The 25401-nt window shown below is 45.5% G+C and overlaps 2 protein-coding genes across 5 annotated transcripts in view; one reads left to right on the forward strand and one right to left on the reverse strand.

Annotated features, from left to right (window-relative positions):
- Positions 1 to 13976, reverse strand: part of TRAK1 (trafficking kinesin protein 1) — a 215200-nt gene extending 201224 nt beyond the window's left edge. For all 3 annotated transcript variants that reach the window (XM_063611306.1, XM_055281439.2, XM_063611301.1), the window contains exon 1: positions 13498 to 13976. The gene's annotated coding sequence lies outside the window, so the exon portion shown is untranslated. The remainder of the gene's footprint in view (positions 1 to 13497) is intronic.
- A 62-nt stretch (positions 13977 to 14038) lies between these two features.
- Positions 14039 to 25401, forward strand: part of ULK4 (unc-51 like kinase 4) — a 769027-nt gene continuing 757664 nt past the window's right edge. The window contains exons 1-2 of one of the 2 annotated variants that reach the window (XM_063611260.1): positions 14039 to 14334; positions 14659 to 14806. The gene's annotated coding sequence lies outside the window, so the exon portion shown is untranslated. The remainder of the gene's footprint in view (positions 14335 to 14658; positions 14807 to 25401) is intronic. The other variant, XM_063611259.1, reaches the window with a different exon arrangement.

Genomic DNA, 25401 nt, shown 5'->3' on the forward strand with positions numbered 1-25401 from the left:
TTTTCGAAAATAGATTTATTTACTTTATTTTGAAGAAAAATGCCTGGATTAGAAAAGCTTTACTTTTTTTTTTTTTTTTTTTCGAGATGGAGTCTGGTTCTGTCTCCCAGGCTAGAGGGCAGTGGCGTGATCTGAGCTCACTGCAAGCTCTGCCTCCCGGGTTCACGCCATTCTCTTGCCTCAGCCTCCCGAGTAGCTGGGACTACAGGAGCCTGCCACCACGCCCGGCTAATTTTTTGTATTTTTAGTAGAGACGAGGTTTCACCATGTTAGCCAAGATGGTCTCGATCTGCTGACCTCGTGATCCGCCCGTCTCGGCCTCCCAAAGTGCTGGGATTACAGGCGTGAGCCACCGCACCCGGCCAAAAAGCTTTTCTAAAAATGTACTTCTGAAAGTTGTGGCCATTATTAGAGTAAGATATGCCACTAATATATGCATATATTATCTTATTATTTTTGAAATAAAAATGATGAGGTAATTAATTTTGTGCTTAGCTATAAAATTAGTGTAAATATATCAAAATATCAGAAATTTGAAATAAACAGTAAGAAACATCTATAAGGAACCTTGCATCATTCTGAGATTTATTAAAGAGTATACACTGAGGTTATATTCACATGAGCCCATTTCCTGTAGAAAGTCAGTCTACCCGAGCAGTTATTTAAGTAAATTTGATATTGATTATACCCTGTAACTCCAAGCCAAGACATGGGTTACCATAAATATGAGGGGAGAAGGAGGGTCTACCCATGGAAGCTTACTGACAAAAGTTGATCACTGGCCAGGCGTGGTGGCTCATGCCTGTAATCCCAGCACTTTGGGAGGCCGAGGCAGGCAGATCACCTGAGGTCGGGAGTTCGAGACCAGCCTGGCCAACATGGTGAAATTCCATCTCTACTAAAAATACAAAAATTAGTCAGGCGTGGTGGCACGTGCCTGCAGTCCCAGCTACTCGGGAGGCTGAGGCAGGAGAATCACTTGAACCTGGGAGGCAGAGGTTGCAGTGAGCTGAGATCACGCCACTGCACTCCAGCCTGGGCAACAGAGTACGACTCTGTCTCAAAAAAAAAAAAAAAAAAAAAAAAAAGAGATCACTGATCTCTTTGATCACTTAATCACTGAGACCCAGGACAACAGCTGCAGAAGGGGTGATTAGCCAAACAAACAACACACAAATTGGTATGTAAAAATAATCAGTGCCCTGGCTAGCTTATCAGTCCATTGAGGTAAAAGTGGTCCCGTACAAAACTACCACTGTGCCCGAGGAGCGAAGAGGCAGCAAGCTAACCACGCAATTCAAAACAGGCTCTTGTCAAAAAAATTCTCTAGTATATGATCACCCTGAGACTTACCCACATTTCTTATACTTTCTATGAAATGCTAAGGCTCACTTTTAATCTAAAATAGGCAAACTTTCTTCATGTGCCTGAGTCCTCTTCTGGTTCCACAAAGGATTAAATAAAAAGGGCCTCAAAGGATAAAAGAAGGAAGTGTAGAAGGGAGGGATGGAGGGAGAGACAGGGAGAATGAGAATACAGAAAAATAGAAAGAGGAGAGCAAGAAAGAGACAGACGGAGAAAGAGAAAGAAAGGGAGAAAGAAGAGAAAGAAAGAACAAACAGCAGAGAGAGAAACAAAGAAAGAGACAGAGGAAGAAAGAAAAGAAAAAAGTTCACGGGGAAAAAAATAGTGATGTGTTTAATGGAAAAGCTATTTGTTAAAGAGTCCCTCTTTTTTCTGTGTACTGTATCATGCCATATGTGGGAAGTGAACAAGGCTGGAACTCCGCCTAAGAACATCTGCCACGGACATTAAAAGCCCTAATAATAGCACAGCTGGTGTCCCCAGCCTAATGAGCTCACCACCCACGTGACTGCTCCTTCTCCAGCAGCTTCTCCAGAGAGAGAAGGCAGCCAGCAAGAGAAGCAGTCCCCACCCCCACCCTCCCCCACATTCATGCTTTATTTCCTCCACTGCTTTCATTCTCCCCTTCCAGAAACCACCCCCTCCCATTTTCTTGAGCTAAGTTACTCTGATCCAGCAGTGCTTTGAACAGACACATTCTTCTTTTTTCCTTCCCCTCTCCCTTTGAACAGACACATTCTTAACATGAAAGGCAAATACCAGAAATAAAACATGGGGACATCACTACAGGTCTTATGGACATTGAAAGAGTAATAATTGTGCCAATTAATTCAGTGGCTTAGATAAAGTGGATAAAGCCCTTAAAATACACAACTTATCAAAATTAATGTAAGAAGATATAAATAACCCTATATCTATTTTTAAAATGGAATTCCAAATGAAAAACTTTCTACACCACAATGAAAGGCCAGCGTGCCCCAGCGTGCCTCGTTGCCAGGGTCCAAGGTACAGGCGCCTCCAGGAGCCCTGGTCTGGGAAGTTATGTCTGACAGGAAGACTCTCCCACTGACCAAGGCATATTGCTAGGAGGAAACCAAGCACAGCAGAAAGCGGGGCAGAGAGAACATAAAGAAGTGAGGTTTTTACAAGGTTGGGAAGCTTAACTCCCTCTGGCATAATCTTTTGAAACTAATTCCCATCACAGTATACTTTTAAAAACTCTCTAGCATTTTAAGAAACTGCACCTTAGCATCAGGAAGGGAAAGAATTTCAGCTTCTAAGGGGAAGCCTAGCAGAAAGTGACAAGAGGAGACTCATGTTGGCACTAATGTGGTATCCATAGCAATTGGAAGAGAAGCTGAAAAATCTGGGATCTCTCACTCTCAGTCCAGGGCAACACATCCTGACAGCCAGGAAGAGTCAAATGGCTATGGTAAGACACATGGGGTTTATTCACCAGAAAAAGACAAAGAACGCCACATTTCAAAACTCAGGCTTGGTAACACAATAGCATGGGTGTGTATGCAAGCATGAAGTACTGAAGCTAACAAATTACTAGATTCTATCCCTGTCTAGCAAGTACTTATTTCAATAGCAATCATATGATTAGCTGAAAGTGGGCAATCATTAACTTCATCTACTGTTAAACAGTTACACACAAAAACATGGTGCTTTATATCTTGTTAATATCACAAATAAGTTATGCAACCCTTGACAGTGTTCTGTTTTGATTTAAAATACCAATGCTATTGCTGCCATAAGTTAAACACTGCAAAATTACAAAACTTCAAAGATAATTACGGCATTTTAAGGACTATCATAAATACTTTTACACAACTGCGATGTTTACAAGGCTAAGCCAGCATCTCTTCTGAAAAACAAAGAACCAAATGATACAACTAGAAATATCTGCATACCTACTATGTATAAACAAACCCAAAGACATTTTAGCTTTTATCTCACCTGGCCTCTCACAGCAGAGTAACCCTGTGAACCCTACCCTTCACCAAAAGAACACTCCCTCCCCTAGCACCTCTGGTCTTCTCTCAATCTCTAGTCACTACTCCTCTGTGAGTTCTCCTACACATGGATATCACTACACAGGAATGGTCCCCAAACCCTTGCCTCAAACTCCTATCCCTCTTCGAACTGTCAGGCCCAGATGTCCCACTGCCCTAAACATCTCCACTTAGCAATCTCAGGAGTGGCCGGTCACGGTGGCTCATGCCTGTAATCCCAGCACTCTGGGGGGCCAAGGTGGGTGAATCACCTGAGGTCAGGAATTCGAGACCAGCCTGGCCAACATGGCGAAACCCCATCCCTACTAAAAATATAAAAATTAGCCAGGTGTGGTGGCGGGCGCCTGTAATCCCCAGATACTTGGGAGGCTGAGGCAGGAGAATTGCTTGAACCCGGGAGACGGAGGTTGCAGTGAGCCGAGATTGTGCCACTGCACTCCAGCCTGGGCAATAGAGCGAGATTCCATCTCCAAAAAAAAAAAAAAACCCTCATGAGCACGTCAAATTCAGCATATTCAAAACATGACCCCCCAGGTCCTCACCACTGGGACAACTGATTAATGGGGGTCCAACTCAGAAACCTCAGCCTTATCCTTCACTCCACTCCCTCCTTTACCCTACCACTATCTCTTCAACAACCAAGGCTTATCTCTTAAACATCTACCCACACTATCACTCACTAACCCCCACCCTCTCTCACCTTGAGTACAGCCAGAGCTTCCAGCTGGGTCTCAGTCATCATGAAGGTAAGAGAAGGCCTAGGATCACATATGGCCTAGGACACGGCCTAGGACACGTTTACCAAGGTAAAGCCAGCCACTACTCCTAATGTCACCCAACCCTGCCATGGGCCTTCTCTTTGGAACATCTACAAACTGCATCCCTTTTCCACCCTAGTGACCAAATGTGGATGCAACTTGAGTTTGTGAGGGAAATTCTCAAACTTGCTTGTGATGATCAATCTGCCATGCTGCCTTTTGCCAAACAGAGAATCAGTATACTATAAAGAACAAAAACTAGATTATAAGATAGCCAAACTCCCAGGAATATTTATTTATTTTTTATTTATTTTTTTTTTTAGATGGAGTCTTGCTCTGTCACCCAGGCTGGAGTTTAGTGGCGCAATCTCGGCTCACTGCAACCTCCACCTCCTGGGTTCACGCCATTCTCCTGCCTTGGCCTCCTGAGTAGCTGGGACTACAGGCGCCCACCACCACGTCCAGCTAATTTTTTGTATTTTTAGTGAAGACAGGGTTTCACCGTGTTAGCCAGGATGGTCTCGATCTCCTGACCTCGTGATCCGTCCGCCTCACCCTCCCAAAGTGCTGGGATTACAGGTGTGAGCCACTTCGCCAGGCCAGGAATATTTATTTTCTTTATTCCTTTCCATGAGTATCACTTCTACTATACCATCAAGAGACTTAGCCCAGCTAAAGGTTTTGCAAGTTAACACTCAATTGTTGTGAAACATTCCTCTTGTACTAAAGTTTTTTGTTTTGTTTTGTTTTTTTAAGACAGGGTCTCTTTCCATTGCCTAGGCCGGAGTACAATGGTGTAATCACGGCTCACTGCAACCTCTGCCTCCTGTGCTCAAGTGATCCTTCTGCTTCAACTTCCCAGATAGCTGGGACTACTGGGGCACACCACCATGCCCAGCTAATTTTAGTACTTTTTGTAGAGATGGGGTTTCACCATATTGCCCAGGCTGGTCTCCAACTCCCGCGCTGAAGCAATCCACCTGCCTTGGCCTCCCAAAGTGCTGGCATTATAGGCATGAGCTGCTACACCCAGCCAGTTATTTAACAAGACTAACTCCTATCTTTCAAATACAGTATAAAACATCCACTGCACCAGTCAACATTTTAGTCTATTTTGCCAATGATTTGCCTGTCACACCTTTTATCCACTGCTGTAATAATAACAATCTGCTTGTTTTCTCAAATAGAAAGATGTTTTCCCAAATACATAACACCAAACTATGTTTCTTCCACAAGAGACCTTTAGAATGTCTTGATATTCAAATCCAAAGCGATTCTTCTAATGCCTTGGGACCACTGCAAAATTAACCCTTTCTCCTCAAAGTCAAAGCAGGGAAGCTAGTTGATGGGTGAGCAAAAACCATAGCTCACATCAATGCTTTAGGCCATGGGGGCTATTCCTGTTACTGTCATATAGATGAAGTCCAGTGCACACCCTACCCTTGAGGTGTGGCATAGAATACCTGTTCCAAACTATTTTTGGATGAATGGATCATAAGGAGTTCAGTAAAAACAATAATTATGGCTAACACAAATGCTTCCTCTCACCAAGCATATGTATAAGTTCACATAATCCTCTTAATAACTGTATGAGGGCCAGGCGCAGTGGCTCACACCTATAATCCCAGCACTTTGGGAGGCCAAGGCGGGTGGATAACTGACCAGGAGTTCGAGACCAGCCTGGCCAACACAGTAAAACCCCATCTCTACTAAAAATACAAAAATTAGCCAGGTGTGGTGGCACACACCTGTAATCCCAGCTACTTAGGAGGCTGAAGCAAGAGAATTGCCTGAACCAGGGAGACAGAGGTTGAAGTGAGCCAAGATCGTGCCACTGCACTTCAGCCTGGGCAACAGAGTGGGACTCCATTTCAAAAAAATAATAACTGTATGAGGTTATCATATAAGGTAATGATTCCAAAGCTGCCTGTCATAAACAGGAGTTGCTGGATTCAACGCACCTAAGCAACAATCTTACAGGGGAAAAAAGAACATGGCTTCAAACACATCAATGGCGTGCTGCGTTGTATCTACACTGTTCAATCTGAAGGTTTTTACTTTTTAACTAATGAATGAAAACAAAGCTACTTCCCACTCAGGTACGTAAAGCAATTGTACAACTGTACAATTCCCATAGTATTCTGCATTTTATTTAAAATATATTCTAGATGCAAAGGTTGAAATGAAATGCTCACTGTCTAGGAGACACTCCTTTATTCTCTACTATGAAAGCCAGTAAACCAATTGTCTTGGAAATTCTGCACCCAAATGTAATACTCACAGACACAGCACCAGTGAGTCATACACATAACAAATTGCTCATTTTCCTCCTCCCCACCTTTCCTCTAAATCATTATAATGCTATTCCTGAATCATAGGTTTGGTTTTTTGTTTGTTTTGCGTTTTTAATTCTCCAGTATAAAGCTTGCCAATTCCAACTTCCTAACATGACAAGAATCTGTCCCTTTAGTTTAAGTAAACCTCCAATTTTCTTCCCAGGTTTGAAATTCTTCAATGCAGGCAAGGCCCACACCTGTGGATCTCCTAGTAAATAAAAAATGCCCCTTGATACTATAACTGTCTTGCTAGATCTCTTAAAATATCAGATTACCAAACTCCCCAACTGGAAGTCCAACAGGCAAACCAAGTTTACTGTGGGAGCCCTGTATTCAGAATCACAAGATGTAGCATACTCTTTTACTAAGTTATCTTTTTTAATTCTGGAAGTCTTATATACCAAATCCAAAGAAGAATGAACACTTGGAAAACTTAATTTTTACTAAAGCCGAACATATGTCTTACGACCCAATGATCCACTCCTGAGCGTATACCTGATAGAAACGAGTACTTATATACTTAGTTCATAGCAGCTTTATCCATGATAGTCCCAACTGGAAAAAAACCAAATGTCCATCCACAGGTAAATGTATGAACAAATCATGATATAACCATAAAATGGAATACTATCCCACACTAAAAAGGAATGAAGCACTAGTACATGCAACAAATGGATGAACATTGCAGACAAAACATTCAGCGAAAGACCAGACATAAAAGTACACACTATATGACTCAATTTACATGAAGTCCAAAACAGGCACAATTATCCTATGGTAATAGAGGTCACAAGAGTGGTTATCCACAAGGAGTTACTGGCAGTACAAGTGGTATATGTAAGTAAAATTAATGGAGCTAAGATAATTAAAGGTTCAATGCATAAGAAATTAAAGGTTCTAGTTAACTTGTCAACCTTAGATGGTAACGCAACATGATATAAAATATTTGCTCCACAGAACACAGCAGGAACCAAAAGTCAGGCAGAAACCGAGACAGCCAGGATCTCCCTCTCATGAGCATTGTCCTCTTCCCACTGCTGTTCTCCAGCCAGAACACGGCCACCTGGTTCCACCATGAATCTGGACTGTCAGTCCCTTTGGCATGAACAGTTGAGCTGTCTTCAGTCATTCTCTCCCTGATTTTCTCATCACAGTGAGGACAATCAATTCTTCTGGAGGTCAAAGGAATTTGTCTTCCCCACTCTCCAAGAAATATTTCCCAATGGTCCTCAGACAAACATAAATTCAAGGGTAGTTTCAGCTCTCATTGTTTACCTGCTCCTCAAGGTCCAAATTCCTGACTCAATAATACAGGTGAAGCCAAACCACTTCTAACATTATAGGGAGACATTTTATCTTTGGTCACATCTCAAATCTCAAGCTGGAAATTATTTGATAGAAACCCATAATAAAAGGAGGAAGCCTACACTAGAGGCTGTGTATCTAGAGTAGGTTGCATCATATACGTTCCACATTTTGCAAAACTTAAAAACTGAGAGCTTACAGAATGTTAGCATAAAAAAAATCCAGACCCACAGCACATGTTGTTTATGTTAAAGAACTGCCTGGTCAGGTACAGTGGCTCATGCTTGTAATCCCAGTACTTTGGGAGGCCAAGGCAGAAGGATCGCTTGAGGCTAGGACAGCCTGGGCAACATAGCAAGACCTCATCTCTACAAAAAATTTTAAAAAAGAAAAGAAAAGAAAAGAAAATCAGCCAGGTGTGGCAGCACACGTGCTACTCAGGAAGCCAAAGCAGGAAGATGGCTTGAGTCCAGGAGTTCAAGGTTATAGTGAGCTATGATCAGGCCACTGCACTTCAGCCCAGGCAACAGAGAGAGATTCTATGTCTAAAAAAAGAACTTTTTTATTATACCAAAACAACCAGAGGAACTGATGGACAACTTCTAAAATCCCATGGTTCTCTATATGCATAAACGCTTTATCTCTGTAATCCTGCAGAGAGACAAAAAAAAAAGTGAGATCCTATATCCCTATTCTAATTAATATGCTTTTTTTCTTTTTTTTTTTTTATACTCTGTTGCCAGGCTGGAGTGCAATAGTGCGATCTTGGCTCAGTGCAACCTCCCCTTCCTGGGTTCAAGCGATTCTCCTTCCTCAGCCTCCCAAGTAGCTGGGATTACAGGCGTCCGCCACCACGCCCAGCTAATTTTTGTATTTTTAATAGAGACCGGGTTTCACTATGTTGGCCAGGATGGTCCCGATCTCCTGACCTCGCAATCCACCTGCCTCTGCCTCCCAAAGTGCTGGAATTACAGGCGTAAGCCACCACACTCAGCCATTAATATGCATTTTTTTAAGTGACATAAATCAACCTGCATCTATGTAATGGAAGACAGAATTTGCTAATAGTTCATCTGTATCAACACAAATGAGTAGACAGTGACATCTTTTAATCAACATAATCATGTTATCTAGTAACTAATTCTAGTCATTAAGGAGGAATGCAGCAAGTGCTCTGAATAGTATGCTAAAGAGATACTTTTCAGAAAATGTCAAGCCACTTAGTCCACATGTTCACAGTTATTTTCTCCTACTTCTTACAAGAAAAAAAAGATTTTTAAAGTCACCTGAGTACCCACAGCATGGTCTTATTTAACATTCAAATGTGGATAATTTATACTGTGATGGAGCATCCTTGTCGCGTGTTAGTACAAAATCCACTTCCTCTGGATAGATTATCCTCTGCTTTTGAATGTCCTGGAACTAGAGACCCTAGAAATAATCCAGCTCCACAATTCCCAAACTGGGGTACATGTGCTTATGCTGGGGATTCCCCAGAACCTCAGGGAAAACAAGGTACATTTTCCTTAAGAGCAGTTTTTGACTCAGACAGCAATTTTTTTTTTTTTTAGATGGGGTCTCGCTGTCACCTAGGCTAGAGTACAATGGTGCAATAATGGCTCACTGCAGCCTCAACCTCCTGGGCTCAAGACATTCTCCCACCTCAGCCTCCCTAGTAGCTGGAACTACAGGTGCACATCACCACACCTGACTAATTTTTCTTCTTTTTTTTTTTTTTTTTTTGTAACAATGAGGTCTCACTATGTTGCCCAGGCTGGTCTTGAACTCCTAGGCTCAAGTGATCTTCCCACCTCAGCATTCTAGGAAGGGCTATTACCAGCTTCACCTGTTACATAGCAAGAACCTGTCTCTAACGAAAAAAAAAATATTTAAGGAAGTCCAAACAGGCTGCCTACAGGCACACTGCCTATGAGTTAGCCCTGCTCTGCAAGGAACAGTACCATAAAATAAAAATAATAAATTTTGAAAACAAAAAAATTAAGTCCAAACAAGGATTTCAAGAGCTCCCCTCCCACCCCATTCCACCCTGTTCCACTTCAGGTGCACTATTAACAATAATAATTAAATAAATTTCTCACTACAATGAATCATATTACACAGCCTTTCATAAAATGCCTATCAAAGCCTTTAAGCAGCTAAATATCACTGGTATTCTGTGTAACTCAGGAGACATCCAGTTTTACACATATGCAATTATTTACTGTCTCTTCACTAAAATTTGCACTTTTCAACACTGCAAGTGGCCTCCACTTAGATACATCTAAGAAGACAAGTCAGAATAGGGAACATTTGTTTGAAAAGAAGGGGGGAAAAGGAGGTGAGAAGCCAGAAGACCCATTCATTCAACAGTGTATCTCTGTCTCACAACAGAGAATCCAAGAATAAAAATCTAAGAACCCACATAAGCCCTTGGGTTCTATCTCCAACTTTTAAAAAGAGCATCCTCTTGTCTTCCCCTACAAAAATCACAGTGCATGCCAAATATAGATGAGTTAAATAAGTCAGAGTCCATTTTCTTTTCTTTTGTTTTGTTTTTGAGACAGAGTCTCAGTCTGTTGCCCAGGCGGGCATGCAATGGCACAATCTTGGCTCACTGCAACCTCCACCTCCTGGGTTCAAGCAATTCTCCTGCCTCAGACTCCCACGTAGCTGGGATTACAGAAGCATGCTGCCACGCCAGGCTACTATTTTTGTGTTTTGGTAGAGACAGGGTTCCACCAGGTTGCCCAGGCTGGTCTCGAACTCCTGAGCTCAGGCAATCCACCTGCCTCGACCTCCCAAAGTGCCAGGATTACAGGCGTGAGCCACCGCGGCCAGTGATCAGAGTCCATTTTCAAAACCAAGGGTCACAGAATCATATATGTGAAGAGGCTGGTCATGGTAACTTTAAAGTTTATTAAACTTCCCAACCATACAGTGTTAAACTCTGGCATGCACAAAAGGCTTTACTGAATATCTGCAACCCTCAGTGAGTTTAAATGACTGTTCGTCCTCCAGTGCCTTTCTTACTTGAGCCCCAAAGGGTAAAAAAAGAACTGTCCCTTGTAGAAAAACTGGCCACCTATCTGCTTACTCTCCTTAGCTCTCTTATGAGCTATATGGTGCAACAGAACAATCGCATCTATAAAAACTCCAACAGCTGATGGAGAGGAGAACGCCTAAGGTCTGTTCTCTACTTTGGGAGCACGAAGTCAAGATGGAGAGCCCAGATGGTTAATTCAAGAATCACCAAACAATTACAGTGGCCTACTATATACAAGGTCAGAGGCAGGGACTCAGAATGCAAGGACAGGGACTGGGAGTGGTGGCTTATGCCTGTAATCCCAGCACTTTGGGAGGTTATGGCCAGCAGATCACTTGAGGTCAAGAGTTTGAGACCAGCCTGGCCAACATGGTGAAACCCCGTCTCTATTAAAAATACAAAAATTAGCTGGGCGTGGTGGCAGGTGCCTGCAATCCCAGCTACTTGGGAGGCTGAGGCCAGATAATCGCTTGAACCTGGGAGGTGGAGGACGCAGTGAGCCAAGATCGCACCACTGCACTCCAGCCTCAGTGACAGAGCAACACTGTCCCAAAAAAAAAAAAAAAAAAAAAAAAAAATACAATGACAGGAGCAAAGTCCACTTAAGATGGCAAACCTTAAGGTGTTGTTAGTTTGGAAAGTGAAAGTTTAAGAACTCCATTCGATGTGAATAGTGCTCTATTATTTTTGAAAGCCCTTTTATTTTTATGTTTTTTGTTTTTGTTTTTGTTTTTGAGATGGGGTCTTGCTCTGTCACCCTGGCTGAAGTGCAGTGGCGGGATCTTGGCTCAATGAAACCTCTGCCTCCCGGCTTCAAGCTATTCTCCTGACTCACCCTCCTTAGTAGCTGGGATTACAGGTGCCCATCATCATGCCCAGCTGATTTTTGTATTTTTAGTAGAGACGGGGTTTCATCATGTTGGCCAGGCTGGTCTCGAACTCCTGACCTTAAGTGATCCACCTGCCTCAGCCTCCCAAAATGCTGGGAATACACGCATTAAGTCACCATGCCCGGCCCAAAGCTCTTTTATATTACCTGATTTGACCCTCATAATAAACCTATAAAACAATAATTACTATTATATGCTTTATTATCCCTGTTGGGGCTCAAAAAGCTTACCAAATTACAAACCCAATCATGTAGGAATGAGACCTGAAAACGCTCCCAAGTCATTGAGTCAAACTTTTACAGACACTTCCATTTAAAACATTGTCTCCCAGAGAGGGGAGAGCAGGACAGAGAGGTTAAGTAAGGTCACACAGCCAATAAAGAGAGAGGAGTTGGAATTTCAGTCCAGGTTTCCCACTCCAAGACCACAGAGAAGGAGAAGCAACACAGCCAGAGTGGAGACACCCTCAACCGAGCGCTGGGGATGGGAAACTGGTCCCTGGGGCATCAAACAGGAAACGGCTGGTGCTGGGGCCAAGCTGAAACCCAACTGTTGCCAAACTCGCAGCCCTGAGACAAGGGCTTTAACCCGATTCAGCATCCCCCAGGGCCGGGCTCAGCTTTCCAGCTGGCTGAGACTACACTGGCCTGGGAATCTCTGTGACAAAGCTGAGGTCCAAGATCAAAGAGCAACCGAATATGACCATTCCAAACCGAGAGACAGAGGGGAAGGCGCCATCTGTCACTCCAGGTCCAGCTCTCCAAATCTACCAGTCAAGCTCCCAGCCTGTTGTCCCTTCACTCAATCCGGGGAGACCCTCCCCAGTGCAGACTGGTTCCAGGGCTAATCAGAGCTTAGTCTGAGCACCTTCCTCTTCGCTGCTCTTGTAGTTGGAAATTGGAAAGGACCCTGGAACTAGATCGTTTCCCTACGGTAACCTCCACTCCCCTTCCAGATCAACAAAAAACCCTCCAGAAAAGGTTACCAGTCCCGAATACACACTCACAGACAGTATTGACAACGTTTACACTTTTGAAGCAAATAAAGTTCTAGTGAAGCATATCAGAAAAAAAAAAAAAAAATCAGCGGTCCAACGACGAATACTTTGAAGGCTCTCAAAGCGGACGCGAATTTCAGTGTCTGAACAAGTGCAGCCACGGGTTCTAAAACAGGCAAACTTAACGGGGAGGTGGCACCCAGCGCCAGCCTCAAGAGCAGGCCGACTTTTAACATCTTTCCTGAAACACAACTTTACAAAAGAAGAAACGATATAGTTCATTACATTTGTTTTTACCTACAAGAGGTTGATCTTGGAGACTAGAAAAGAACTTTAAAAATCAGGTCAAGAAAGTGATAAAGTAAACTTGTTAACTCTCAAGGATGCAAAGGAGGGCTCTAAGGGCTCTCTGTTCTCTGACACGCTCAGATAATGTCATTTTCATCAAGTTTTGCGGGTGAGTGGGAATCGGGGTGCTGCCCGCGCTCTGGCCTGGCTCAGCTCCAGGCTCTTTGAAGGTCGCCTCACTGTCACTTCGGAGTGCCGGAGCACGGAATCCAGGCCACGCGGCGTGGCCGACACGATGCCCTAGGGGCACTTTTCCGGGCTCCGAGGGCCTCCTGCAGGTGCGGCCGGTGCGTTGGGAGGGCTGTCCCCGCAGGGTCCCGGCGCCCGGCCTCTCACGCCGCCACTATCTCACGCGGATACTCCCGGAACACCCGTGTCCTTCCCCAGCCCCTGGGCCCGAGGCGCAGGCGGCGCGGGTGAGCTGACCCCTGGCTTACCCGCAAGAGGTGCACGGAGCGCAACCCGGCAGCAGGCGCGGTGCCGGAGGGCCTCGGTGGGGGCTTCCTCCGCGTCGTTCTCGGCCCGGCCCCGGCCGCACGGCGGCTCCCGTTCCCTCCGCTGCAGCCGGCCGGGTAGCACGGGGGCACTCGCGGGAGCTCCGCTTTGGTGCCGCCGCCTCCTGCTGCCCGCCTGCCGCCCTGGCGCTCCTGGGCTCGGAGTCCCGGGTTCCGAGACGCGGGGGTCGTCGGGGCGTTCGAGACTCTCGGGACGCTACGGCTGCGCTCGGGCTCTCCCGCGCGCGGCCCCACTCCGGGGGACGCCTCGCTCGAGGCGCGCGGGCGTCAAGGGCTCGGGGCGCGCGGGGGCGGCGGCCGGGTGGGCCCCGGGGCGGCGGGCGGGGGCGCTGCTGCGGACACGGGCACTGTTGCGGGCGCCGCGGCGCGGCCTCTCGCCATGGCTCCCCCGCGAGCGGTCGGCTCGCACCTCCCCTCCGCGCTGCCGTCACCGCCCGACGCGCGCCGAGCCCTCCCCCTTCCCAGCCCCGCCCGCCGCCCCGCGCCGCCACCTGCGGGCCGCCCTCCAGGATGCCCGCCGGCCACGTCCTAGTCGCCTGGAGCCGCGCCCCGCCTTCCTCGCCCGCGGCTGCCCCTGCACTTTTACCCACGCCGTGGGGCACAGAGAAGTATCCGGTAAAGACCTGGATCCGGAAAAGCTGATCACACCCCTCCCCGAGCGCTTATTTACTTCTAGCACTTCTCGGGGTCCTTCCAGAGTCAGTCTAAGGGAAGGATGGGGCCCCCGCGGCCCGGGGCGCTGATTGTCGTGAACATAGTGTAAGTCCAGGCGTTCTGTTCCTGCAGGGCAGGCTGTCTCCTAGCAAAGCCGCCCTTAGGCTTAAATGGAGAGAGGATGGAGCCGGGGACGGGGAAAAGGCTGGAGGGGATGGAACTGGCGGTTGGAGTAAGATGCCACCAAAGGGTGACAGGCAGGGGGGTGGTGGACAGCAGAGGGGGGATCAGGAACCGATCCAGGAAGTAAGAGCTCACAGGCCACTCTATTATGCAAATCACTTGTGGATGGTTTAACGGGGAACAAACCCACATGATCTCATTTCCAGTTGAGGCTACTGAGGCTACTTCTTCTTCTTTTCAACCCAGGGGTCATAGAGGACATTGGGAGGACTTGAAGAAGACTCAGACCAGAACCAAAGGTGTAAGGAAACTAAACCCTGCAAAACCTGATTTGTCATACTGGCACAGACTTGACTTGAAGAGATCATCAAGTGTATAGTGAAGATTGGCTCAGGCAAGAACCATCCATGAATGCTTACTCTAGGGGGATGTTACTGGCTGGCAGATATTTGTCTGGGTTGATGTGTCTCCCCATAGATGGTTTAGACCTGTTAGTAGCAAAAGCGGAAATAGTACCTATACAAAGAGGCAGGCAGACAGCATCTTAACCAGGTGATCAAAATTTACATCACCGGTGAGAGCAGATGGATATCATGGCCACATCAGCTATGCAGTATTCCTGGGGACAATGCATAACCTGAATCATAATGATGAAACATCAGACAAACCCAAAATGAGGAACATCTATTAAAAAGAGGAAGGGTCTGTATTATTCAAAAATGTCAAGGTCATTAAAATCAAAAGAAAGCTTGGGAAATGTTCCAGACTAAAGGGTGCAAAAGAGTCAGGGCAGCTAAATGCCGTGCCTGATCCTAGACTGCATCCTGTACTAGAGGAGGGGAAATAAATCATGGACATTCCAGCTGACAAAATCAGAATCCATGTAAGAGATTAAAGTATTGGATCAATGTTAAATGTACTGATGTTGATAACTTCTATAATTATGTACAAGAATATCTGATTCTTAGGAAATACACACTGAAGTATCTTGAAAGGGTAAAGGTCATAATGTATGCAGCTTACCTTCAAACGATTCAGGGGAAAAAAAATCTTGATAGGAAAAAATGATAAAGCCAAGTAGGCAATAAAGGTAAGCTGCATAATATCAGTGAATCTGCATATAGAGTGTACTTGAACATTTCTGTAAGTTTGAACTTATTTCCAAATAAAAAGATTTGGAAAAATCCGTCAAGTTGGGGAATGAAGTAAGGTGGGAAGAAAGCAGGTATGATATAAAAGGGCAACACAAGGGATCCTTGTGAATTTGGAACTGTTAAACATCTTGAGTATGGTAGTACAGGTGATAAATTATCTAGAACTTAATATACACACAAATGAGTACAAATAAAACTGGGAAAATCTGAAAAAGATAGGTAAATTATATCAATGTCAATATCCTAGTTATGATATCATATTAAGGTTTTGCAAATGTTGTCATTGGGGGAAACTAGGCCAAATATGTGTGTGTGTGTGTGTGTGTGTGTGTGTGTGTGTGTGTGTGTATTTTTTTCTTTTTTCCAAGACGGAGTTTTGCTCTTGTTGCCCAGCCTGGAGTGCAATGGCGCAATCTCGGTTCACTGCAACCTCCGCCTCCCAGGTTCGGGGAATTCTCCTGCCTCAGCCTCCCGAGTAGCTGGGATTACAGGCGTGTACCATCATGCCTGGCTAATTTTTGCATTTTTAGTAGGGATGGGGTTTTACCATGTTGGTCAGGCTGGTCTCGAGCTCCTGACCTCAGGTGATCCACCTGCCCCAGCCTCCCAAAGTGCTGGGATTACAGGCGTGAGCCACCGCGCCTGGCCCAAATATATTATTTCTTAGAACTGAATGTGAATCTACCATTATCTCAATACAATTTTTAATTACAAAAAAATCATTTTTAATTCCAAAAAAACTATATGTAAATGGGCATGCCCATCTGGGAGCATGCCAGGGCAGATATGCTGGAGCTCTCATAGTGGATCTAGAATAGACATGGTGCTGTTACCAACAGTGAAGACTTTCAAGAAAAAAAAAAAAATTAGACTATTTGAAGTATAACTGACCGATCAGATTCCTTCCAGTTCTGTAATTTAACAATCCTAGAGCTGGGGGTTCTTTGAGATCATCTAGTCCAACCTACTCATTTTCTGGAAACTGTGGGCAGAAAAGTAGTGTGTGTCCACAGGAGCATCAAATTAGCGGTAGACCCGTTAACTACTGCTTGTCTGTCAAATATGTTCTACTTTCTTTACACCTTTACCAGCTGTCACTCCCTATATCTATGAGATTCAGTTAAGGCTGGTAGAGAATTTTGAAGTCATTCATTCTTTGGAGTCCCTGATTTGTTCTGTACTGCCAGATGACAGGCATGTGGATTCTGCCCCTGAGGAGTAGGGACCAGTTTTCCTCTCCTACTCCCAGCTTGGAGGAAGCAGATGGCAGGCGGGGCCCCAGTGACAGCCCCAGTTCTGGGCCTGACTGAGCTGATGAGCTACTTGGAGCAGCTGCTGACCTGCTGCTGCTGGAAGCCAGTGGAACAGGAACCTGGGAGGGAAGCAGGATGGATACAAGAAAGGAAAACAGTAATTGCCCTGGCAAGTCCTGCATTTATCCAGCATGAGGCAGAAGTAGCTGCAACAGAGGCAACTGGCTTCTCTTGAGCCACAGATAGCCACTGTATTCTTTCCTTTTGTTGAATCAAATTGAAATTAATCTATGTTTACTTGCATTTGCCAGGCCCTCGTTAGTAACTGTGGGAAAATACAAAATAGAATATCTGATCCCTACCCATTAGGAACCCAGAATGCATCCAGGGACCCAAGGTGGAAATGTTAAAAGTGACCCAACAAAAGCAATTAAAAGGCTAACTATATTAGCTGGGGTTCCCCGCAAAAGCAGCGTTGGAGAAGGACTCACGGGCGGATACTTTCTTTTGGAAAATGATCCCGTAGGATATGGGTAGAAAAAGAAATTGGGACCAGAAAGCATGAAACAGGAAGGAAAGAAAGCCTATCGAAGGATACAAAATTTCTATAAACAACTGGAGCTTAGTCCCACTGAGGCCCCCTGAGGAACTGCGCAGAATGTAAGACAGAGGAGGAAATATTTAGCCACCAGTTCCTATCTCCCATTGGCCAACTTGATGCTGAGGCCAGGAGTGGTGGGCTCATAGCTGTAATCTCAGCATTTTGGGAGGCCAAGGTGGGTGGATCACTTGAGCCTAGGAGTTCAAGGCCAGCCTAAGCAACATAGCAAGACCCCATCGCTACAAAAGAAAAATTTAAAAATTGGCTATAGAAGTATGAAGGTATATGCCTCTACTTCCAGTTACTCAAGAGGCTGAAGCAGGAGGATTGCATGAACCCCTGAACTCAAGACTGCAGTGAACTATAACTGAACCATGGCACTGCAGCCTGGGCAACAGAGCAAGACTCTGTCTCAAAAAAAAAAAAAAAAAAGTAGATGCTAAGCAAAAAAAGCTAACTAAGATACAACATGGGACATATATAAAAGATGCCTGACACTAGCTTTATTCATTGCTGCAGTCCCAGCACCAACAACAGTGCCTGACTCATGGATGCCCAGTCAATAAATACAGAAAGAATGATGTCTGGGTGCGGTGGCTCATGCCTGTAATCCCAGCATTTTGGGAGGTCGAGGCAGGTAGATCACTTGAGGAGGATCACTTCAACTTCTGTTGAAGACTAGCCTGGCCAACAGGGTGAAACCCCATTTCTACTAAAAATACAAAATTAGCTGGCATGGTGGCGCATGCCTGTAATCTCAGCTACTTGGGAGGCTGAGGCAGGAGAATCATTTGAACCCGGGAGGCAGAGGTTGCAGTGAGCAGAGATCATGCAGTTGCACTCCAGCCTGGGTGACAGAACAGACTCTGTCTCAGAAAAAAAAAAAAAAAAAAATGGGCGGGATGAGGTGGCTCACACCTGTAATCTTAGCACTGTGGGAGTCCGAGTCAGGCAGATCACCTGAGGTCCGGAGTTCCAAACCGACCTGGCTAACATGGTGAAACCTCGTCTCTACTAAAAATACAAAACAAATTAGCTGGGAGTGGTGGCACATGCCTGTAGTTCCAGCTACTCGGGAGGCCAAGGCAGGAAAAGCTCTTGAACCCAGGAGGTGGAGGTTGCAGTGAGTCAAGATCTCACCACTGCACTCCAGCCTGGGCAACAGAGCGAGACTCTGTCTCAAAAAAAAAAAAAAAAAAAAAAAGCTGGGCATGGTGGCTCATGCCTATAATCCCAGCACTTTGGGAGGCCGAGGCAGGCAGATCACAAGGTCAGGAGATAGAGACCATCCTGGCTAACACGGTGAAACCCCATCTCTACTAAAAATACAAAAAATTAGCCGAGCATGGTGGCGGGCACCTGTAGTCCCAGCTACTTGGGCGGCTGAGGCAGGAGAATGGCATGAACCCGGGAGGCGGAGCTTGCAATGAGCCGAGATCGTGCCACTGCACTCCAGCCTGGGCGACAGAGCGAGACTCCATCTCAAAAAAAAAAAAACAAAGAATGAATGAATGAAATACTATGAAAAGTAGGTCCATAAGTCATATATTGACAGTTTTGCGTATGTGTGTCTATTTTTTGGGGGTTTTGTTTTTATTTTTTTTAGAGATGAGGTCTTGCTGTGTTGCTCAGGCTGGTCTCCAACTCCTGAGCTCAAACAGTTCTCCCACCTTGGATTCCCAAAGCGCTGGGATTACAGGCATGCACCACCATGCCCAGCCTGTGTCTGTTGGACTAGGCTAGGGTGATAGAGTAGTGGGTAAAACAGATGCATTCCTCAGCCTGGGCAAAATAGGGAGGCCCTGTCTCTACAGAAAAATCAAAACACTAGTCAGGGGTAGTGACATGTGCCTGTGGTCCCAGCTACTTTGGAGCCTGCGGTGGGAGGACTGCTTGAGCCCAGGAGGTCTAGGCTGCAGTGAGCCATGATTGTGCCACTGCATTCCAGCCTGGGTGACAGAAAGATACCCAGTGTCAAAAAAGAAAAAAAAAAACGGGTATATTCCTAGCCCTAATGGACCTTTCTGTCCAGGAGAGGAGTCAGATAATGTGATACACATATACATATTTAATTAGTTTGTGAAGGCCAGGCGCGGTGGCTCACGCCTGTAATCCCAGCACTTTGGGAGGTCAAGGCAGGCAGATCACTTGAGGTCAGGAGTTTGAGATCAGCCTGACCAACATGATGAAACCCCTGTCTCTACTAAAAATACAAAAATTAGCCAGGCGTGGTGGTGTGCACCCGTAATCCCAGCTACTTGGGAGGCTGAGGTGAGAGGATCATTTGAACCCGGGAGGTAGAGATTGCATTGAACCAAGATCGCGCCACTGCACTCCAGCCTGGGCGGCAGAGTGAGACTGTCTCACAAAAAAAAAAAATTAGTTTGTGAAAAGTGCTATGAAGAAAAGGATGCAGGTGCTATAAGTAGGATAAGAAGGGGGTTTATGATAGATTAGTTGGTTGAGGAAGATCTAAGGAGCTAACACTTAAGCTGAGACCCAAAGGAGGAACAGGAACCAACCATACAAAGTGGAGGGGCAGGATCAGACCCAGAAGTGGGAAAGACCGTCGATGGCTGGAGCCATGGTGGGGTTTCAGGGAAAAGCCAGGCAATGGGACTTCATGGTTCTGGTAAGCAGTAAAGAGTTTTAGGTAAGACTGACATGGTCACATTCACTTTCTAAAAACCTCCTTCTAGCCGCTGTGTAGAGGATGAACTCAAGTGGATAATCAAGAACCTCCACACTGCTGGCTGTGGAGGGTGTGAAGAATACCAGACCACATCTAGACCAGCCCAGAAGGGTCAGCTGCCACAGCATCCCCTCTACCACCACTACTGCCACCAGTAATTCTTCAGGAATATGCTAAAACCCACTGTAACATAAATGGGCTCAAAAATGGCAATTGGTAGACTATCAGGTTCCATAGCTGAAGGTTAATTAAAACCAATATTTCTAGGCCAGGTGCGGTGGCTTACGCCTGTAATCCCAACACTTTGGGAGGCCGAGGCAGGCGGATCACGAGGTCAGGAGATCCAGACCATCCTGGCTAACACGGTGAAACTCGTCTCTACCAAAAATACAAAAAATTAGCCGGGCGTGGTGGCGGGCACCTGTAGTCCCAGCTACTCGGGAGGCTGAGGCAGGAGAATGGTGTGAACACGAGAGGCGGAACTTGCAGTGAGCCGAGACCACGCCACTGCACTCCAGCCTGGGCGACGGAGTGAGACTCCTTCTCAAAAACAAAACAAACAAACAAAACCAATATTTCTAGCCTGGGCAACATAGGGTGACCTTGTCTCTACAATTTTTTTTTAATTCGCTAGGTGTGGTGGTGCATGCCTGTGGTCCCAGCTACTCAGGAGGCTGAGGTGGGAGGATTGCTTGAGCCTGGGAAGTAGAGGCTTCAGTGAGCCATGATTGCACCACTACATTCCAGCCTGGGCGACAGAGCAAGACTCTGTCTAAAAGAAAAAAAAAAAAAAAAAAAAACTCTCAGACAATCTTACAATTAGTGTGTGAGGGAAAGGGGAAAAATATTTTCTATTATTACATGTGTAGGAAATGGAACAATTACGACAAACAAAGTATCAGCTTGAATTGAACTGAGAGCACCCCAAATGATTGTGGGGTATTCATCTATAATTGCCCCAAACTCCTTCCCCATCTTCACTGTCAGATGATGACTTTGTTTCTCATCTCACTGAGGAAATGGAAGGAATCAAACAAACTTGTTTTTTGTTTGTTTGTTTTTTTGGCGGAGTTTTGCTCTTGTTTCCCAGGCTGGAGTGCAATGGCACGATCTCGGCTCACTGCAACCTCCACCTCCCAGGTTCAAGCGATTTTCCTGCCTCAGCCTCCTGAGTAGCTGGGATTACAGGCATGCGCCACCAGGCCTGGATAATTTTTTTTGTATTTTTAGTAGAGACAGGGTTTCTCCATGTTAGTCGCGCTGGTCTCAAACTCCCGACCTCAGGTGATCCACCCTCCTTGGTCTCCCAAAGTGCTGGGATTACAGGCATGAGCCACCATGCCCAGCCCAAAAAAACTTCTACAAGCTCCTACCACTATGTCTACCCACCTAGTTGTGACTGGGACCAAATCATCTACTGACCCTACTGAAATTAGTGATGAATTATCCCTGCTCCCATCAAAAGCTGACTCCTCCCATGTGAAGTAGACCCCATTCCTTCTCACCTACTGCATTAGGGTGAATGGTGGTCCCCCAAAATGTATTTCAGGTCCTAATATCCAGAACCTATGAATGTGACCTTATTTGGGAAAAGGGACTTTGCAGATGTCATTAAGTTTGTTTTTTTTTTTTTTTGGGGATGAAGTCTCACTCTGTCACCCAGGCTGGAATACAGTGGCACGATCTTGGCCCACTGCAACCTCTGCCTCGCAGGTTCAAGCGATTCTCCTGCCTCAGTCTCCAGAGTAGCTGGAATTATAGGCACCCACCACCATGCCTGGCTAATTTTTGTATTTTTAGTAGTAGAGATGGGGTTTCGCCATGTTGGCCAGACTGGTCTCAAACTCCTGACCTCAGGTGACCTGACCACCTTAGCCTCCCAAAGTGCTGAGATTACGGGTGTCTTAACTTAACACCTGTCATTAAGTTAATGATCTTGAGATGAGATCATCCTAGGTTACCTGGGGAGGCCCTAAATCCAATGACAGTGTCCTAGTAAGAGAAAAGCAGAAGGACATTTAAGACAGACAGAAGAGTAGAATGCACACAGAGGAGAAGCCAATGTGAAGGCAGAAAAGAGAGAGATGCAGCCACAAGCCAAGGAATGCCAGCAGCTGCCAGAAGCCAGAAGAGGCAAAGAACAAATTTTCCCATAGAGCCTCCAGAGGGAGTACATCTGTACATCTCTGCCAACATCTTGAGTTCAGATTTCTGGCTTCTAGAATTCTGAGAGAGTAAGTTTTTGCTGTTTTAAGCCACCAAATTTGTGGCAATCTGTTATGGTGGCCCTAGAAAACTAACATACCTGCTTGGGTATATCATTACAATTTTCTCCCTTCCTTCCTCCATCATCAATTTTTTTCCTCTCTACTGGGGCATTCTCACCAGCATACAAACATAGTTATTTCTTCTATCTTTTTTTTTTTTTTTTTTTTGAGACAGAGCCTCACTCTGTCACGGAGGCTGGAATGTAGCAGCATGACACTGCAACCTCTGCCTCCTGGATTCAAGTGATTCTCCTGCCTCAGCCTCCTGAGTAGTTGGTGCCTGCCACCACACCAGGCAAATTTTTGTATTTTTTGGTAGGGATGGGGTTTCACTGTGTTGGCCAGGCTGGTCTCAAACTTCTGGCCTCAAGTGATCCACCAGCCTCAGCCTCCCAAAGTGCTGGGATTACAGACTTGAGCCACCATGCCTGGCCTATATTTCTTCCATCTTGAATAGAAGAAAAAAACTCTCTTGACTTTACTTCCACCTCTAGATGCCACCCTGTTTTTTGTCATCCTTCAAAACAAAGCTATTTGAAAGAATTGCTTATCGTCATTGTCTCAATTCTTGTCCATTTTTTCCTCAAACTCATTCCACTCAGACTACTCCACCCAGTCAAGGTCACCATTGACCTCCACGTTGCTACATTTAGGGTCCATTCTCAGTTCTCCTTTTACTTGACCTCTCAGCCACATTTGACACAACTTTTGTCATCTTTCTTCTTGGAACACCTTCTTTGCTTGGATTCTAGGAAACTGCACTCTACACTCACTCTTTAGTGATCTCATCTAATCTCAAGGCTTTAAACACCATCTACACATAGATAACTCCAAGTTGATACTTCCAGTCCAGACTTTCCCTCTGAACTCCAGACTCACGTAAACAAACTTCCTACTTGACACTGGCATTTGGATGTCTAATAGGCATCTCTACCTTATTATGCCCCAAACTGAGCTGCTGGACTTCTACCAAATTCTACTATTCCACAGTTTCCTAGATTTCAATTGTCCAGCCAAAACCTTATATTTATCTCTGACTTCTCCCTTTTTTTTCACCCCACATCCAATTTATCAGGAAAACCTGTTGGTTCTACCTTCAAAATATAATCCAGAACCTACTTCTTACCGCCTTCACTGCCTCCATCCTAGTCCAAACCACCATCATTTCTCCTGCATTCCTGCAAGAACCTCCTAAATTCTTACTTGTTCACCTGCCCTCTGCCCCTGCCCTACCTCAGTCCATTTTTCAATGCAGGAGCCAATGATCTTGTAAAATGTGAGTCACATCATGGCTCTCCTCTGTTCAAAACCCTCCAATTGTTCCCCTTCCTCCCAGAATGTAAGCAAAAGTCTTTACAGGGCCAGGAGTGGTGGTGCACACCTGTAGTCCCAGCTACTTGGGAGGCTGAGATGGGAAAACTGCTTGAGCTCAGGAGGTTGAGGCTGCACTGAACCATGTTTGTTACACTGCACTCCAGCCTGGGTGACAGAGTGAAACCCTGTCTCAAGAAGAAAAAGTCTCTACCATGGCCCACAAGACCTACACAGTCTACTCCCCTCATCTCACTGACTTCATTTTCCTCTTCTCTCCAACTCACTAACTTCACAGGAAAAATAGTCTCCTTGCTGTTCCTTGAACATGCCAGAGACACGGTCACCTCAGAACTTTTGCACTGGCCATTTCCTTTGCCTGGAATGCTCTTCCTCTACTTATCCTTATGGCCCTTCTCCTCATCTCAATAAGACTTTTTTTTTTTTTTTTTTCAAGACAGGGGTCTTGCTCTGTTACCCAGGCTGGAATGCAGTGGGATGATCATAGCTGTCTGCAACCTCGAACTCCTGGGCTCAAACAGTTCTCCTGCCCCAGCCTCCTGAGTAGCTGGGACTATAGGTGCACATCATCGTTCTGGCTAATATTTTAGTTTCATTTTTGTAGAGACAAGGTCTCACTGTATTGCCTAGGATGGTCTCAAACTCCTGGCCTCAAATCATCCTCCCTCCTGGCCCCGCAAAGTGCTGGGATGATAGGCATGAGCCACATGGCTCACCAATGAGGCCTCCTTGAACCATCTCATTAATACTGCCACTTATTTTCCCCCGGCACTCTCAATGCCCCTTACCCTGCTCTGTCTTTTTTAAAATTTAGCACATTTTAATATATTATATTATTTATTTTCTTAAACCCTCTTAATTCACAAGGTAGTCTTATTCTCAGTTGTATTCTCAGCACAACGTCTAGAACATAGTAGTTGCTCAGTAAATATTTGTTGATTGGATCAAACCTTCAGGATCTAACCAAAGATCCATATGACTTGGAGTACCTTCATTGATTAACATTTTATTGTTTTGTTGGGTGTAGAGAGTGTAGTAATTCTCATTTCTCATATCAAAGTTAAAAGATCTTGGCCGGGCGCGGTGGCTCAAGCCTGTAATCCCAGCACTTTGGGAGGCCGAGGCGGGCGGATCACGAGGTCAGGAGATCGAGACCATCCTGGCTAACACGGTGAAACCCTGTCTCTACTAAAAATACAAAAAATTAGCCGGGCGTGTTGGCGGGCGCCTGTAGTCCCAGCTCCTCGGGAGGCTGAGGCAGGAGAATGGCCTGAACCCGGGAAGCGGAGCTTGCAGTGAGCCGAGATCGCGCCACTGCACTCCAGCCTGGGTGACACAGCAAGACTCCGTCTCAAAAAAAAAAAAAAAAAAATCTTGAGAATATATCCTGAACCTCCTTAACTTCCCTTTCACAACCCATTATAAAGTGACCACCTATCAAAACCTTGCTAGATCCTATTTGTATTCAAGTTATACAATAATATTCTTGGGGTCATGAGTGTCCTGTACTACTTTCCGATTATGATATGTTGACACCAGCTAAATCTCAGGCTTTTATGGACTTTGAGCTCATCTAATCTTCTTCCTAAGCTGAAGAGTATTTTTTTTCTTTTTTTCTTTTTTTTTGTTTTTGAGACTGGGTCTTGCCCTGTCACCCAAGTTGGTGTGCAGAAGCACAATCGTAGTCCAC

This window comes from Symphalangus syndactylus, chromosome 1 (genome assembly GCF_028878055.3).
Source record: "Symphalangus syndactylus isolate Jambi chromosome 1, NHGRI_mSymSyn1-v2.1_pri, whole genome shotgun sequence".
NCBI classification, from domain to species: Eukaryota; Metazoa; Chordata; class Mammalia; order Primates; family Hylobatidae; genus Symphalangus; species Symphalangus syndactylus.